The following is a 17,439-nucleotide window of genomic DNA, read 5'->3' on the forward strand; positions in this document are numbered from 1 at the left end:
TGTTTGATGAGATTTCAACTCTAGCAGGAACATGCACATTCTTCATAATCTTGCTCCTGCCGTCCTCACTAATCACTCCCCTACTGTACACCATCGTCCAGCGATAACAGCGTCTTCCCTGCTCTCTGGACACATACGCTCTCTCATGTAATCGGGCTTTTATGTATGCTGCCCCATTTGTCAGAAATACGCCAGCATTTCGTTCTATTAGGTAAACTCCCACTCGCTCTGCAAAACCTCTGTGGAGTGCCCTGGTTTTCCCTCTGTGCCCTCACATTCGTGCTAAGACCGTCTAGAGGTGCTCTTATGAATTTATACTGTAAGGCACTGTCTTACCTTGCCTAACTGGGCATAAGTCTTCAAAGACATGGTGTATCATTGATTTTTGTATCACCAGCAATTTTGGCTGAGTCAAATAAATTAAAAGATTCAGGGTCTCTCTAAACTTCGAAGAGCAAATATAGGTATGTTCCAACAGCTGGAGACTTTAAATGGGAAAAGGGCTCAAGAATGATAGAAGGCTCTCATAATGGAATTCGGAAGATACACTAACATACGACCTAACTAAGGAAAAAAATATCTATTTGAAGAGGCTGATGTAGTCGTACAGGCTGTTCTCCAATGAGTGAGATATTGGTGGGAATGTACATAAAAAGGAAACGTAACTAGGTGCACAGAAAAGATAGGAGGAACCCAGGAGGAAGGTGATTCATTCCAGGGCTCTCAGCTATCCACAGACCTTCATTTTGCCATCAGAAAGCAGGATTCTTTCACAGGGAAGCAAGATGGGGAAGCAAGATGGCAATGTCCACCGGGCCACAGGACATGTGCCTGGGGACCGTTTCCCATCCTGCTTGGCTGATTGAGGTGTTGAGGTGTATCAATCAGAGGGATAAAATTTCCTCATTTCATACCTCACAGTGGTATTACGGGGACCCTGACAGGGTCTGCAATACAGGGTATATTTTAGCCCGCATGGAGAAAAAGATTGGCAAAGAGTAGACGGGTCATTAGAGCCACAACCAAATTAGTTAGTGGCAGTCTATCTCCAGCGAGATAAAAGAGTGTGTATGAGGGTCTGGGGGGGGTCAGTAGTTGGGCTAGGAAATTATCGTGTGGGATATTAAGACTGGGTGACTTTTGGGTGTTTACAGATATAGGAGAGTGGAGAACAGAGGGGAAAATCCCCACTAAGAACAAGAGATGCCAAACTTAAACAGTGACACTGAGATTTATCGTTCTCTCCTGGATGGAAGTGGTGATTCTCATGTCTATTGATTATTTCAGCTAGGTCCTCTAGCAGAGGGATGTCAGGACAGATAAAAATGGAATATAGGGTCAACAACGCAACATGGCTACTACAGGCTACTCGACCCTAATCTTCATGAGTAAGAATGAATTCATAGAAATGTATTCTCTAGAATAAAATATGTAACCAATAGCCTATTTTTGAACTGTCAAGTGCACACCAAAAATGCCATGTTATGTTCTTAACATAAACGTTAAGATGGAAAAAGCACACGGACATATTAAATGGAGATCAATAGTCAGAATTCAAGATCATCTCAAACTATGCTATAGAAATGTAGGACTATGTTTACCCAGAAAGAGAAAAACACAAAGGATTATAGCACTATTTACATGTAGACGAGGGACTAAATCTGTGAATCTGAAGAACTTGGGGAGTCGGAACCTGTTCTAATAATTTGAAGTGTCAGAGTTTATACTCTCTGAATACAAAGACTTTTCCCTTTTCTCCAGTAGGAGAGATGCCCAAACAAAAACAGCTGTGCAAAGGGTACATTATTAGAAAACATGCTCATTAAGGAAATATTTTGTCCAATATATTAACAGTTAAGGAAGAGATTGGAATTCTCAACTTGGTGATACCTATGACTTTGAAAACCAACTCTGTGTTATTGCAAACAGTGTTATGATCATAAGCATCCATGAGTGAGAACCTCTCAGGGGCTATACCTAGAAGACGTTCTCACGGTCAAGAGCAGGTTTTGACAATATGCTCTCCTGGCTGCAGTCTATGAGTTTTGTTTCTTCCTTTCCAATTCTTCTAATGTTATTTCTTTTTTCTTGCCTTACTCTACTCTTCTTAGTGAATGGAAGTAGTGGTAAGCCTGGCCATTTTTGTATCCTTTCTTATTTTAAGAGGAACGCCTCTAACATTTCTTCATTAAAAATTGTGCCAGTAAGGATTCCATTACAGGAAATGAAATGACTCCAACTATTTTAGGCATAAAATTAGTTAATATAGAGTGTTGGGTACTGATAAAATATTTTAAAATGCTGGAGTAGTGGAGTCTTGACTATTCATGCAAGAAAATATATACATACCCTGACTCGGCTTTCTAAAATATTCAGAATCATAGCTTCCACCTAACTTCTATCTTCCAGATCTCATATGTTTATCTAACTGGAAGGACTTAATTCATTTTCAGAACCCTATCTGTGAAGGAAGCTGGGAAATGCAGCTTTCTGCTTTCCAGTTCCTGCAAAGACTCACTAGAAGTTATGCTGAGAGCCAGTGCCATGGCTCCTCTCCAACATACCTTCTCTTCCATAGACACTGACTTGCACTCTCAATCATCCTTGCTTACACTCGCCCACTCCCTTAAAAGGGAGACCACAGTCCACCAATCACTGTACACATTTCTGGGTAACATCCCTTCCTCTTCCAGATCGGTCATAATCCCACCTTACTCTCCCATAACCTAAGGACTTAATGACTAACACCTATTAGCACTCATTTTATCCATGCTGTGAAAAAGGGAGAAGGAAATGGTTTTATTTTTACAAATACACGCTTAAGAAGCAAAGGTAAAAAGAGGGGTAGTTCCTAGGGTCCGAGTTTCTGCAATTAATCAAGAGATTGTGATTGACGTTCAAAACAGGTTCTCCTTCCACGCATTTCATGGGAGCATCTTAGCTGGGTGAGTTCTTTGTTTGTGTGGAGGGTTGAGGTGAAGGACACAAATCTTTATTTCCACAGGGTCTGAGCCCCTCATGGTTTTGTCTGTATGGACTTGCTGAAGTCTTGCATGAATTTTCCCACCAGATAGGACACGGGAATGAAATACCACAAATCATTGTCCCGGATTCTACCACATTCATCCTGACTCACATTGCCAGCAGCAGCACTCCCCATGCCTGTCAGGGTAACCAAGCCCAGCTGACGTCGAGTATTGTGGGGCTATTGGATCAATGCATGAGGAAATCAAAATGGCAGTCACAATGGAAACATTGTTATATCCCGTGATGAGTCACCTCTCCCTTAGGCCCTCGACTTCTGACAGAGCAGGGTCTAAATTCATGGTGATGGATAACAAGGATTTTGCAAATGGGCCTTAGGTGTAATAGTGAGAGGTGCTATTATTGCTTCTTTTACTACTGGTTCTCCGATCCAACGTTCTGGCCATGGAGGAGACAGCATTATTTCTTCATTGATCTTTCAGTGCATTCACTCCAGCCCATAGGACAATAGCCCACATTCACGCGGTATTTTCTCCCTGACCTGAATTGTCATGAGCCAGCTGCATCTCATAACTGGGTCCATGACGTGAGTGAAGGTCATGGTACGAGTGTTTTGCCTTGTGTACTTTGCCATTTAAACAAAAAGGAAAGAGAGATAACTTGATCAGAAAGTGTTGTATGAAATACTATGAAAGAGAATAAGGCATTTCATAAGTTTACAGTGGCAGTTCTGGAGATCTAGCAGGCACGGAAGTCGAATCCATACTGAAAGTAAGTATATGGGTCCCCACTATAATGGAACTGGACCCGTGGAGTCAACCTGCCACCAGGCAAAGGTGCCATACTCGGGACTTGGCGTCTGTCTCTGCTTTGGTGGAGAGGGCCCTGAGCAGTGTTGGCCGTCAGTTCGGCTTTGTGGAATATAAGTGTGTGGTATTGAGGACTATATTCAAATTTATTAAATTATGAGGTCTTTCTTTGGTTATCTTTTCTTTCTTTTTTTTTTCTTTTATTTATTTCTAATAAAATTGCATTGGGTTCAGAGAATGTACGGTACCAGTTACTTTATTTGGTATTTGTTTGTTAATACCTGCTTTATGAGTCAGTTACAATTTTTATAAATGCTTGTTAGTACACTTGAGAAGAGTCTTTTCTAAGTCCATGTGTATATATATTCTTTCAAACCAGGTTATATACACATGCTGTTTTTAACTTTTCGAAATTAAATACACTATGAACATTTGCCTATAAAAACTCCAACATGTTGCTAAATAAACTTTTTTAAACTTTAACCCAGAACCTGTCCACAAAAGTTGTATAAGTTCCAGAATCCTCGTTCAGACAGGCTGCGCAGAGGCCCCTGGGTATCAGGCACCAGAAGGAGCCTGTCTGTAGACTTCGGAATGCGTAAAACTCAGGAGTCTTTGTAACTGCCCACATTACTTTTCTTTCTTTCTCTACCTCGTTCTCCAGAGAGTCTGAAAGTAAAACCTTCCCAAAGAAAGAGCTCCCCTGCTCACTAAAAAGCCTCAGCGAGAATTGGGAGGATTGGGGTCCATGCTACGCCAGGCAGGGAGGAGACGGAGCCACAGTAGAGAACAAACGGGAGGTACCGGCTTTTGAAGGGAGGGCAACCTCACTGTGTTCCCCGAGCGCGCTGGGAGGAGGAAAGGGAAAAGAGGGGGGTACCATTTACAGAAGGAGAAGAGCTGGGGGCTTCTTCCTTTCGGGCTCTGCCTTGTCTCTGCCTGGAGCTTCTCTGAGAGAGACGAATACATTCCAGCTCTGCAGAGAAGTCTGCCCAATTTAACAACTTGACTAACACCCTTGCTAGGAACCAAGTCACTGAATTTTGTGACACTTCACCCAGACTGTGTAAAAAAATAAGCCCTCGGGCTTCTGCCGACCAACCTTCTTGCGGGAGGAAGGCCGCCATCTGTAGTAGAGGACCACGGCTGCACCCCCATCGCCCCAGAGGGCCCTGGGTCCGGCAGAGGCTGATCTTTCTGAGTTTTCACGGAGCATATCACAACGACTTTCTCACCCTCGTCTTTGCACCAGGCTTTCCTGACAGTGCTCTGGATTGGATGTTTGCTCAGAAGCCATTTTTTAATTTTAGCCTTGTTTGGCATCTGGAGAGCTGGGAGCCTTCCAAGCCAGCAAGTCACGATTTCATTTCATTGAAAGTCCTTCTTTGACATATTCCTGTCCTCTTGGCATGTTATATCAAGCAGCGGGAGCCACCAGGTACCACTGGCCACCCCTGGTGGAAAACCTCTTCTGCTGGATCATCTGGGACGTCAGGTGGACCTCCAGCCTTCCATCGGCTTCAGGTGACAGTGTTGGCCTCGCGTGTCTAAAGTTACTTTCTGCACCTCGCCATTTCCAATCAGAGCCCCTTTCCTGGCATATGGGGGAGGACTCAGTCTCCAAAACCTCACAGTACATTTCCAGGACTGCCTCTCAGCCAGTATGTCCATCCTTAATTAAGTACTGCCATTTTTGGCTAATGGCAGTACAGGAAGAGGAAATGGGGAGATGGGGGAGGAATTATTGTGGTGCATGGTGAGGCAGCAGCCCAGGTACACAAGTGATAAATGGAGAAGAAAAATAATCAAAAACCCTTATGTTTGGTATAATGTTTCCTAGCGCCAGTGCAGAATCTAGAATAAAGACATGATTTTAATCATCAAGATCCTGTTTTCTGTATCAGCTCCGGGTCTGGTATTACCTAACTGTATGACATTGAAAGCATCCGTTTGCCTTTTGGGGCCCCCCATTGTCTTCTGAGGAATGAGGATCTATAATGTCCCTTTGGTTCTCAAATCCTGAGTTTGGGTTGCATTTGACAACCTCGTGTGAAGAATAATCTCCTTACCCCCCATGTCCAAGGATGATCGTCAGGCAGAGTGCTCTGGGCAAGCTGCACCATCTTGGGTTCCCCCCCACCCCGATGTATGTATGTAGAAGATATGTTCTCTGTGTTTCTATTCAAGGAGATGTGACCTGTTGCAGCAGTCACTGTTTTTGCCGTGTGTTCACCTCTCCTTCAGTATAGGTGTTCAAACTGAGACCTATCGACTTCATTCTCTGTCACCAGGATCTCATCTGCCTCCTCACTGTCCTCTGCTAATTGATATCAGATCATTCATATTAGGCATGGTTTCTAAGGCTCAGAAGACAAAAGGGAGTTCTGTCTCACACCTCGTGTTGCATAGCCTGCTGGAGTCTAATATCATTGAACATTTTCCGAAGGAGTACAAAAAGGAAATGGATGTTTAAGACTATACTACCAATGGTAGGTTTATCTATGCAGAGTAAGAAACATTGAAATCGTAAACCAATGAATACCATCCTGGAAAACCATAACAAAAGGAAGTCCATTCAGCAGATTGCATTATCTTAGAGATGGAAAGAAGAAAATAAAGATTTAAATAAGTTACCTTTAAAGAAAGCTATCAAGTACTAAATGAGCATGCAAGGGATTGTCTCTGAACTCCTAAAAGTTCTTCTTAATTCTAATTCAGTTGGCATTTCTATCAAATTTATTTATATCATTAGCTTTCTCTTGAAATATCTTATTTATCTAAATACATTGTGAGTTTCTTAAGGACAGAAATTTATTTCAGGTCCTCGATCTATATGTGTTCCTTCAGTGATGATTAGGAATTACAGTTTGTGAAACAGCATATGACAGGCAGTGTGCAGATCCAAAATCGACGTCCAGGTTAATTTTAAGAAGTTGAGGGAGGGTGTCGTGTTAACAGGTGGGGGTAGGAGTCACGTTCGTTCTGTGACTGAACTTGGGTTCTGGATGGATTACGGCTTCTTGTGCTGTGGTCTCGTCACCTGTACGAAAAGGTTGATGGTACCTGCCTCAGCAGGGAACATGACACATGGTGCCCCTAGAACATGCTTGGTGGTCAGCAAATACGCGATTCCATCTGACCTCTCCTGAAAACACAAGAATTGTGTGTTAAACAAACATTTACATAACATATCTGTCCCTGTCAATATTATGAAAATTATGAATGTCAACTCGCCAAATCCTCACAATCACCCTCTGAAGGAAGCACAATCACCACCCCATTTTATAGATGAGGACACTGAGGCCCAGAGACATTACCAACAAGATGCAGAGCTGGGACTTACAGCCACCAGTCAATCTGGCTTCATATTCTGGGTTCTTAACTATTTGGTTGGTTTACAAAGCCAGGCATTTAAGAGAAGGTGTTTTTTAGAGTCACCTGTACTCTAGTATGTCTGTAAAAACTGAAAATTGAGGTTTTTACTTTTCAGTTCTGATGTGATTGAATATGGTTTACCTTTACTTTTCATTGCACTGCTTCCAAAAATCTCTAATTTCTTCCCTGCTAACTTAATCATCCATTGTTGATTTGCTGTAATATTTATTCTCCACCTATTAAAAATAATAAATTTTAGTTGTCATGATTTGCAAATATGTATTTCCATTCAGTCATTCAACAAATACTTATCAAGAATTTATTAGGGGCGAAGTCATGTGCTAAGCACTTGACAACGTAAGGGAGAAACATCTTTTGCCCTCTGAGGGATTAAAGTCTACGTAAAGGCACAGATATTGAAACAAATACACATGTTAAAGGGGCTATCAGTTTGATCCCTCCAATCTTCTGTTTTTCATTTACTAGCTGTAAGACGTTGGCCAAACATTTAACATCTATTTCCTTCAATTTCCTTAATTATAAAAGCAAGGCAACAATCCCACCTCGTGGGATCCTGTAGCAAACTCACTGGGTAATTCACAGAAAGTGCCTAGCAACAAGTAAGTGTAATAAATTTTACCCACAGAGCAGGAAGCAATGTTTACAAGTAAGCGTAAGACACAAACAAAGAATAAGGGCTGTAAATGAGGTATAAGTAAATACGAGAGTAAAGAGTCCAGCAGATTTATTATGATTACTCACAGAAGAGGAGGTTCAATGAAGGATGATCCAGGAGTGATGGGCTGAGGAAGCTTTTATCCACCAGAAAGTCATGTGAGGAAAGGAATTCTTTGTTGAGCAAAAAAGGCAAGGATGAGAAATAGAAATTTGGTAAGTTACCTGAAAGCCCACTTCAAATGGAAGGAGGATGGTGCAAAACAGCAAAACGTATTGTGATAATAGATTGAGAAATAGAAAGATGTGTACATTTCCTATTTATACTTATTCTCTATTTGAACTTATTCCACAGACTGAACTATTCACCTCTGCAAAATAGAGAGTTTTCTGTTGGTGATTCTGTTAATGTGAGTTCAAAACCAGCACATTCTTTAATAAGCTTTTTTAGTGCAGTCTATTTTAAGAGAATGAGAGTGACGGAGGTATAGTTTCATGGAGATGAACACCTGAAGTCATTAAGCAGATTATCAAAATGTGTCACTAGCTGTGAGAACAAGAAGACAGACAAACAGTGTCAATGTCAGCACATGGCATAACTCGCACCTGCTCTCATGAGGGCTGGAGGCTGAATACACGACAGCTTCATGCCAGGGCCATGAACTCCCAAGGATTTGGTTCATTTCATTAGTACTCTGTTGGTAAAAGTAACACTATCTCTTGAACCTCTCACAATACTGGGTGTTAGGATTTTGTTTTTAATGACAGTATGCCCCCTTTCAGAAAAGGCTCGGAAAATTAAATGATTCCTCCAAGGCCACACAGCCAGTAAGGGATGGAACTGGGACTCTAGTTGCGATGTTCTTTCCATGACACATGCTTGAGTGTGCATACAGGTGTGAACACACATACACACACAGTGGATTAATCAATACAAAAAGCAAAGCTTTGGAAGTCAGTAAACTCAAGGGTAAGGCACTAGTAATGCTGCCAATTCTTATTCTAGAAACTGAGGCAGGGATTATACTAAATCCCACTCTCTACATTTCTTCCATGCCTCCCCATCTTCATCTGTGCACTCTATAAACTGGTTCTATTTTAGCCCAATTGTCGCCCATGATATTGCCTGTGATAAAGCGAGAAACACTTGAGTTTTCTAAATTTCTTCAGAGCATAACTCTGAAACATAAGGCAATTGCAGCGATGAATTATAAGAATCACAAGTTGTCATGTACCCAACTTGGTCATTGGATTTTAGTGGCTTTGTTGAAGTAGAATTAACCTACAATAAGAACGACTGATTTTAACTGTCCGATCTGATGCAGTTTGTCCAGATGCGTGGAGTCATTTAGCGCCCACCACATAATGTATATTGAACATTTCCACCACCACCCCAGTTCCTTCACGCCCCTTTGCAGCCTGTCCTGGGAACCCCTGTCCCACTTTGTGTCAATACAATTTTGCCTTTTCTAGAATAACGTATAAATGGAATTACAGAGTGAGTAGTCTTTTCTGTCTGTTCAATCAGTGACATTTGAATGTTTATTAAAGTTGGGGCCAGATAAGTGGGAATTCCTGAGGGCTTACTTAATAAAACCCATAGCTTAGTTTACTACCGCAAGGACGCAGTTCACCCAGAGATTATATCTTTTTTTTTTAAAGATTTTATTTATTGATTTGAGAGAGAGAGAGTGAGAGAGTGAGAGAGGCTGAGTGGGGGGAGGAGGAGAGGAGAGGGAGAAGCAGACTCCCCACTGCAGGGAACCTGATGTGGGGCTCGATCCCAGGACCCTGGGATCATGACCTGAGCCTAGGGCAGATGCTTAACCGACTGAGCCACCCAGGTGTTCCAAGAACATACCTTTTTTGAGTACATTTACAATGTTCTATGTGAGATCTAACCTGGATTCAAAAAGTAATTTTCCTACAGCTCTAGAAACTCATGAGATGAAGGGAAGCTAATTGTGACCAGAGCTCATTGTTGGTTTGGGCAAAATCTCACTTAAGCCCAAGAGATCATCCAAACATTCCTTCTTCTTGTTTGTGCAAAGGAAGCCAACGGTGGTTATGTGGGCAAATAATAGAAGTATTCTGCTTGTGTTGGAGAGATCATAGGAAAACTATATTATGTAAATACCTGCAAGGCTGTGCAAATTCTCGTACTGACGTGTTCTCAATTATTATTTGAGATTTGTTTCTTTGTTTTACCAGGTATTTGGTTTTATTCACTGTTTGTGTTTCATTTGTGGGTCTTAGTCTTTATTCATAATTGAACCAACATCCATTTTGCAACATACTGCTTTGGGCTGTGATCATGACCATTAAGACAGTCTTCCTTTTTTTTAAGATTTTTTTTTAATTTATTCGACAGAGATAGAGACAGCCAGCGAGAGAGGGAACACAAGCAGGGGGAGAGGGAGAGGAAGAAGCAGGCTCATAGCAGAGGAGCCTGACGTGGGGCTCGATCCCATAACGCCGGGATCACGCCCTGAGCCGAAGGCAGACGCCCAACCGCTGTGCCACCCAGGCACCCCAAGACAGTCTTTCTGTCCGAGGACAGGGAAACCAGAGGGGTCATCTGAGGAAAGAAATGGGTAGGGAACAGATTAAAAGACAGGGTGGGTTTTCTTGGTGCCTAAAACTAGTCCTTTTACAACTACTGTCACACCAAAGTCTCTCTATCCACGAACCCCCACCACAAGAACTGCTTTTCTGAGCCCCAACTTAAGGTACCTTCCCTTCAGACCTGGGGAGAGGGGGCTGAGTTTCAATGTACAAATCCAAACAGACCCCTGAGAGTCGATGAAATAAAACCTTTCCACAGTGACTCTGACTTTAAGACCTCTTTCTGCTCAAGACCTTGACTTTCTCTCCTTAGGTTTCTTAGGCTCTTACTCTAAGCACACACTAACCCCTGGGAAGTCAAAACAACTACGAGACATCATTCCTACCCTAGCTGACTTCACAGGAAAAGGAAACGGATGTTACTAACTCTAGGGTTACATTGTAACAACTACAATAGATACGTAGAGACACATACTACTCACCTTGTCTGCGGGGATCAAAGAGTGATCCAGATGACAGGTGGCCTCTGAACTGGTACTTAGAGACGCGAGGCAGGGAGAAGGCAAACCTGCATGAAAGCAGAAATAAGAAAGCCAACTGTGTGTTTAGGGAAACTCATGAGTATAAGTCTCTTCATCCTCATGATATTCCTAAAACATGAAGAAATTCAATGTTCATTATATTCCCAAGCTAAAAAATAAACGATGGTTAAAAACAATTCAGTGCATGCAGGTGGAAGAATAAAAAAAAAAAACCCGTAACTTATTTAATATTATTATTAATCCCTTAGTTCTCCCTAGTTCAATGTTCTTGAAATTTCTCTGAGCTCCATTTCATGCCACTGGAAACCTACTGAATTAATCAGTACATTTGCGAGGCAGCAAAAATCAAGGCATTTTCTTCACTCGGTTAACTCTTGTCCTGCTGAGGGGCCTCGCCTGTGCGCCCTTTTCCTCAGTATTCCCTCCAGCGTCACATTCTGGAGCTTTCTCATCCTGCATCCCACAGTTTGCCAGTGACATCATTTCCTCTGCTTTTCTTCTCTAATGAGGTGGAGTCTGTATTTGCGGTTCTGTTCCCTCTCCCTAATGTTAACCTCCTGCCGAAAGCAGGGCTCTGATTAAGGACATTCATGATTAGATTAAAATGTTCCTTCTCACTTTTCCCACATAATGCTATTAAAATACAGCTGCCCTGCGCCCCGCTCCCTTAGAGCTCAGACCGGAAGCTCAGTCCACAGGTGTCCCAGATAGTCTTAATTTTAAGGACAAGTTCTTGTTTAAAATATTCCCAAACTAGGTCTAAGATGAACAGGGAAACCACCATAGCGCTTCAAATAATAAACGGGACAAAATGAGACCCTTATTGACCCCTCATCACCACCATCCCTAAAGACACACGGAGCGCTGTGAACATTTTTATGGGACGGATGTAATCCAAGGCTCTTGGATTCGAGGAAGCTATAACCAGGATTGGAAACAAGATATTAAAATATGAGCCCTAGTCATGAAGTGTGGCAACAGTTGATGTTCATAGTAGAGATACGATGGATTGCTTAATACATTTTAAGAATAAAAATTGTTGCAGTTCTCTGTAAAAAGAAAAAAAATCACTTCAGGCTGATATGTAATGCACTAAATTGCTATGTCCTTCCCTAAAGCCTAGATTATCAAATGCACAGCTTGCTTGAGCCTGGAAATTACTGTCATTTTGGTTTGCCAGCTAACATGTTTTCTTTTCTTCAACCCAGGTTGGGACAGGAGAGGAGGGGAAGCTAACCTTGATTGAGACCATCCTTCAAGTCCGGCATTGTGTTAATAGTAGCCCAGATGCCCTTTGAAGTTCAGGTTAAAGCAACTTGAGAACACCCCCATTCCCTAAGGAATTGTACCTTCGGGAAGTGGGGGAGGGGGGGTAAGGTCGGAGAAGAGTGACTTACAGCTTTATAAGCCTTCTTGCTGCGACCCCTTGTGATAGGCCCGGGAACTGGTCGCTCTTTTGGTCCAGTGTTGTCTGTGTGTCCTAGACAGGTTCTCTCCCACAAGGATAAGACTCCGTTAGAAAATCTATTTTTCCTTCGAGATCCTATATTCTGGGGTCTATCCTTTGTACTGGAATGGCAGTGTGAAGTTTTGCATTCGGTAACAGTGCTGGTGATGTGTCTCAATATCTAGCAGACTACCTGATCAAAAAATCAACTTGTAGTTGGTTAAGTGGCCAATATTTGTAAGTTGTAATCACGGCAAAGCCTAGGAAAATTCGATGAATACAGGTAAGGTCACCCTCAGCTTTCCAGCCTCACCTGCAACCATTTTATCTGGATCCTACATCAAATAGTTGGGGTTCTGCGTCCATACACAAGCTAGATCTATCCTGCTCATGTGACCTAAGTCTTCCAAACTGTCATCACTTCCAGAAAGTCTCTTAATAAGCAGATACAGCATTGCTTGGTCAGTGATATCTTCCTGAACCCTAGTTGAGTGCCATTCCTTATCATCTGAACAGTTCACCAATTAAAAAAAAACCCACTATACAATAGAATTACCGGTGCATCTGTCTCCACCATTAAGTTATAAGCTCTACATGTCATTTCATATTTTTGCAATATGTGATTATAATATTTCAAGGGGTAATCTTTGGACTACCATCTCTCTAGACACATCAAAAAGCCCAAAGATTGTGATATTTTGTCTTTTGCTTCTAATTTGCGTCCCCAAAGCACCTTGCACAGTTCAGTGGAAAATAGGTGCTCAATATAGATTAGTGGATCTGACTTGAATAATGAGCTATGTTATAAAAGGGCTGAATTATATCAATAATTAAAGTTTTAGTCAAATCCTGTGATAGAGAACAAGGCTTAATTCACCCTAGAAAGGGCACAAAGCTCTTGATAATGACAAGATTAAGGGCCTATTAATATTTCAGGGAAAGTGTGATCATTTACATTTGTCTATTATGCCCTCCTATTTTTAATGCTGTGTCACTTTAGGACTTAATATATTAAGTATATTAAATTCAATTTTCCATTTATTTGATGGAAATCTTCTTGGGTGCTTATTGGATATAAATAACAGCAAATGTGAAGCTCTGAAAACTCGAAAATCATATGGTTCTAGGGAGAACAAACAAGGATAAACTATGGAGCATCTATAAATCAAATAAAATGCATCTGTACTTGGGGGAAGAAATCTGAGTTTAGGACAGATGCTTAAAATATATTTAACAGAAAGAGTCAAGTAGTCAAGGAAAAATGCCTCTTAAAAAGAAATATCTAAAATAAGGGTAATCTTGGTTGAAATGATGAGTGAGATCATAAAAATAACAGCTGTTCAAAGTGGATTTTAACTAAGTCACTAGGGCAGGTGACCTGGGTGAGAGTGCATTATTCCCATCTTATCTGTTATTTCACACGGCAAGATACTATCTGCTTTCTTCTAAGAGAATGAAGTGTAACTTTATAGAACTCAAAATTCATTTGCAGAGAATCTGCTATGAGAATATACTATCAAGAGTGCAGTGATGGGGTGCCTGGGTAGCTTGCTCAGTTGAGTGTCTGACTCCTGGTTTTGGGTCAGGTCATGATCTCAGGGTCATGAGATCGAGCCCCAATTGGGCTCTGTGCTCGGGATGTAGCCTGCTTCTCCCTCTGCCTCTCACCCACCCTGCTCTCTCTCTCTCTCAAACAAATAAATAAATAAATAAAATATTTTTTAAAAAGAATGCCGTGATAATTAGACTATTAACCAGGCATAAGATTGTCTTCAGTATTGGTATCTCCTACTCTGCAATTTCTATTCATTTTATTTCCCCAAAAGCTGCCAATTGGCAGACCCCACACTCCAATGCACACCTCAAATTAGGTCTCACGTATGTTTTTCGAGGAAAATGCTTATTGTTCAAAGGAAAAATATATTACTAGGCATTTAATTTTATTAAAATCCCTCCTCAGTTTGACATTCTATCAACAAAAGTATTTGTTAAATTGCAAGGCCCAAAAATATGTGGTGTTTTGGGTAAAGATTTGTTCATACCTTGTTTGCAGAAATAACGTTACATTTTACTCCACGCTTTCAGTAGAATCTGGAATCTCTATATAATACAGAGAGCTTTCTTGGACAGTGGCCTGTGTAAGTTCATTATGTAATTAGAAATCGCATAATTGCAAAATGCATTTGTAATTTCTAGCTTGAGAGGGCAGGTATTCTCAAAAATCAATGATTCCTCAGCAACCTGCCTCTGGGTCTGACCTTGCACATGTTCCGGGGCTTACTTTGAAATATGACCACCATCAAGAGAAAGGAGTAGTGCCCAGCACGCCGGCTAAATTGCTAATTCAGTGAAGGACACTATCATGATCTCTCAAGATTTCTCTGTGTGTGGTCCGGAGCTAGGTGCTCTGAGTGTGTCTTCCTGGCAAATTCCCTTACGTGACTTCATTAATAGCTCCGCATTCAGGTCCCCATGCACTAAAGAGAATTAGCGTTGAAAGAGCCACGTTAGCCTGGCTAGGATAGGACCCCTGTAGAAGATATAGGAATATACTCAGGATTAGGCATATATGTGAAAAAAAAATGGTAAACTCATTGAAACATTAATATAGAAATAAGCAATTCATGTATGAACAGTGAGCTGAAGAAAATTAAAATATAGGAGTATTATTTAAACTATATATTATTTGAGATGCCTTCTTGCTGGTTTAATATCACTGTAACATTACAGTAAAGCAAGTACCCCCCCCTCCAATAACTCCCCAATGATGCCTTGCTGACCACTTTTCACATGATAGGACTCCATCCTTTTTCAGACAGTTCATCACTGAAAGGCGATGCATCGGAACGCGATGCTAAACTTCCCTGGCTCCCTAGTAACTGATGACGTTTCTCTGTTAAAGTGGAAGGGCTGCGAGGGCAGGGAGCTAGGAAGAGGACACAGCTGGGAATCCGCAGACCTGCATGGACTACGTGCTCCACCGCTCTGCCGATATTGGAGTATATATTCACATGCTCGGTGCCTCTCCTTCCTCATCTGTTAAATGGACCTAATAATAGGATGTATAGGGTTGTACAAAAGATGAGATGAGATTGTACATGTAAATACACATTATACATGCAGACGTAAACTTTGTTCTTCCACCAGCCGGCGCTCTGCCCAGGCGCCTGCCCCACCCAGGGAGGCCCAGCCACACTGCGCCCTTCCCCCACCCGCTCAGCTGGCGCTCCCCTTCTGCTGAACCTGTAATGAAGCTCCGGACTCCAACTAACTCCATACTTCCAGATACGATCCTGAAACAGGAAAAAATGGGTAAGGAGGAGAAAGAGTGGAAATGAAAGTTCGACAAGAGAGAGGAGAGGAAACAAAGCATTTAAGTGAAGGAATCAGGAATGGCTTGGGGAGCAGAAAATCATCGAAGGTTCTATACATATGTATTATAGGATGATATGTGTGTATTCATACCGAGAGTATATATATAATGCATATATCCTATATGTATACACAATCTCCCATTAAAATGAGAGGTGCATGCATTTTTTAAATAAATGAATGATTTATGAATTTCCTTTACCTCAGTAATTTATCAAACTATTCAAAGATATCAATAGGCAATTCGATTGGAGGTTTGCAAGTTTCTTTAAGATGAAGTCAGAGAGAACCAAATGGTATTCAAATTGTCATCTTGACAATATTTGAAGAGCAAAATGTATTATGGGGAAAGTATGGTAGTTGCTAAATGAGAATTCTGAACTAACATTTTGCAGAAGAACTGATTGATACCCCAGAAAGGATTATGGTTATTTTGGTTTTTATTAAAATAATCTTTCCTCTCAAGGGGTGCCTGGGTGGCTCAGTCGTTGGGCGTCTGCCTTCGGCTCAGGGCATGATCCCGGCGTTCTGGGATCGAGCCCCACATCAGGCTCCTCTGCTGGGAGCCTGCTTCTTCCTCTCCCACTCCCCCTGCTTGTGTTCCCTCTCTCGCTGGCTGTCTCTCTCTCCATCAAAAATATAAATAAAAATCTTTAAAAAAAATAAAAATAAAAAATAAAATAATCTTTCCTCTCATATATTTCCCCAAATGTCCTTTTATTCAGAAGACATTAATTTAATTTTATCTGAGAAAGTTCCCCTAAAAGCACCCAGAGTTAGTAAAGAAATGAAAAGTAACTATCACAGATGCCATCTTGAATACCATAGGGAAGTTGCTGGTCAGAATTGTATTTGAATTCTTCCAATGACACGGGAATAAAAAAGTACAAATAACAAAATTTGGTTAATAAATTAATGTCTGGCCTATTTAGCCAAAACCTAAGTTAAATTCAGTTGGGCTTAAATTAGTGAGTGCAGTAAAATCATCCAGTAGACCTGGAGTAGCCAAGGCGAGGAAGCTGGGGAGGAAGGACCTCAGAGGACCAACCCCAGCAGCACCACGTGGTGCAGAGGGAGGGGCCGATGTGACTAATGAGACACAAGCCTCCCCGTGTTCAGGGCCCTTCCAGGCGGAGACAGGGGCCTGAGCAATGTGTCCACATGGTCCTTTGATTTTGCAAGTTTATAATCTTGATTTTTTTCTTTTTTTTTTTTTTTTTTGGTAGACAGTTGTCTTGGTCAGTTTAGGCTACTATAACAAAATACCATGGATTAGTGGCTTAAGAAACAGTTATTTATTTCTTAAAGTTCTGGAGGCTAAGAGGTTCCAGACCAAGGGGCAGGCAGATCTGGCCCCTGGTGAGAGCTCTCTTGCCCCTTGCAACAGTGGCCTCCTCACTGCGCTCTCCCAGGAAGCAGAGAGCGAGCTCAGGCGTCTCTTCCTCTTTTTGTTAAGGGCCTTAATGCCATCCTGAGAGTCTCCCCTTCCTATACCAATCTAATCCCAATCACCTCCCAGAGGCTCCACCTCCAAATACCCTCACCCTGGGGATTATGGCCAGTGGCAAGAGTTCTGACCATTCAGTGCATAGGAAGGGTCTCCAAATTTTGTGAGCTTCAGGCCCCGCAAACCTGCATCCTCCCCAGACAATCACTGTGATAGAACTAG

The 17,439-nt window shown here is 41.7% G+C and overlaps 1 protein-coding gene across 1 annotated transcript in view; it reads right to left on the reverse strand.

Moving 5' to 3' along the window:
* Positions 1–6,534: 6,534 nt before the first annotated feature.
* The window catches only part of LIG4 (DNA ligase 4), a 66,691-nt gene continuing 55,786 nt past the window's right edge, over positions 6,535–17,439 (reverse strand). The window contains exons 2-5 of the transcript XR_002142030.2: positions 10,892–10,977; positions 7,932–8,018; positions 7,311–7,405; positions 6,535–6,939 (exon numbers count right to left, since the gene is read on the reverse strand). The gene's annotated coding sequence lies outside the window, so the exon portion shown is untranslated. The remainder of the gene's footprint in view (positions 6,940–7,310; positions 7,406–7,931; positions 8,019–10,891; positions 10,978–17,439) is intronic.

This window comes from Ailuropoda melanoleuca, chromosome 7, assembly GCF_002007445.2.
Source record: "Ailuropoda melanoleuca isolate Jingjing chromosome 7, ASM200744v2, whole genome shotgun sequence".
Lineage (NCBI taxonomy): Eukaryota > Metazoa > Chordata > Mammalia > Carnivora > Ursidae > Ailuropoda > Ailuropoda melanoleuca.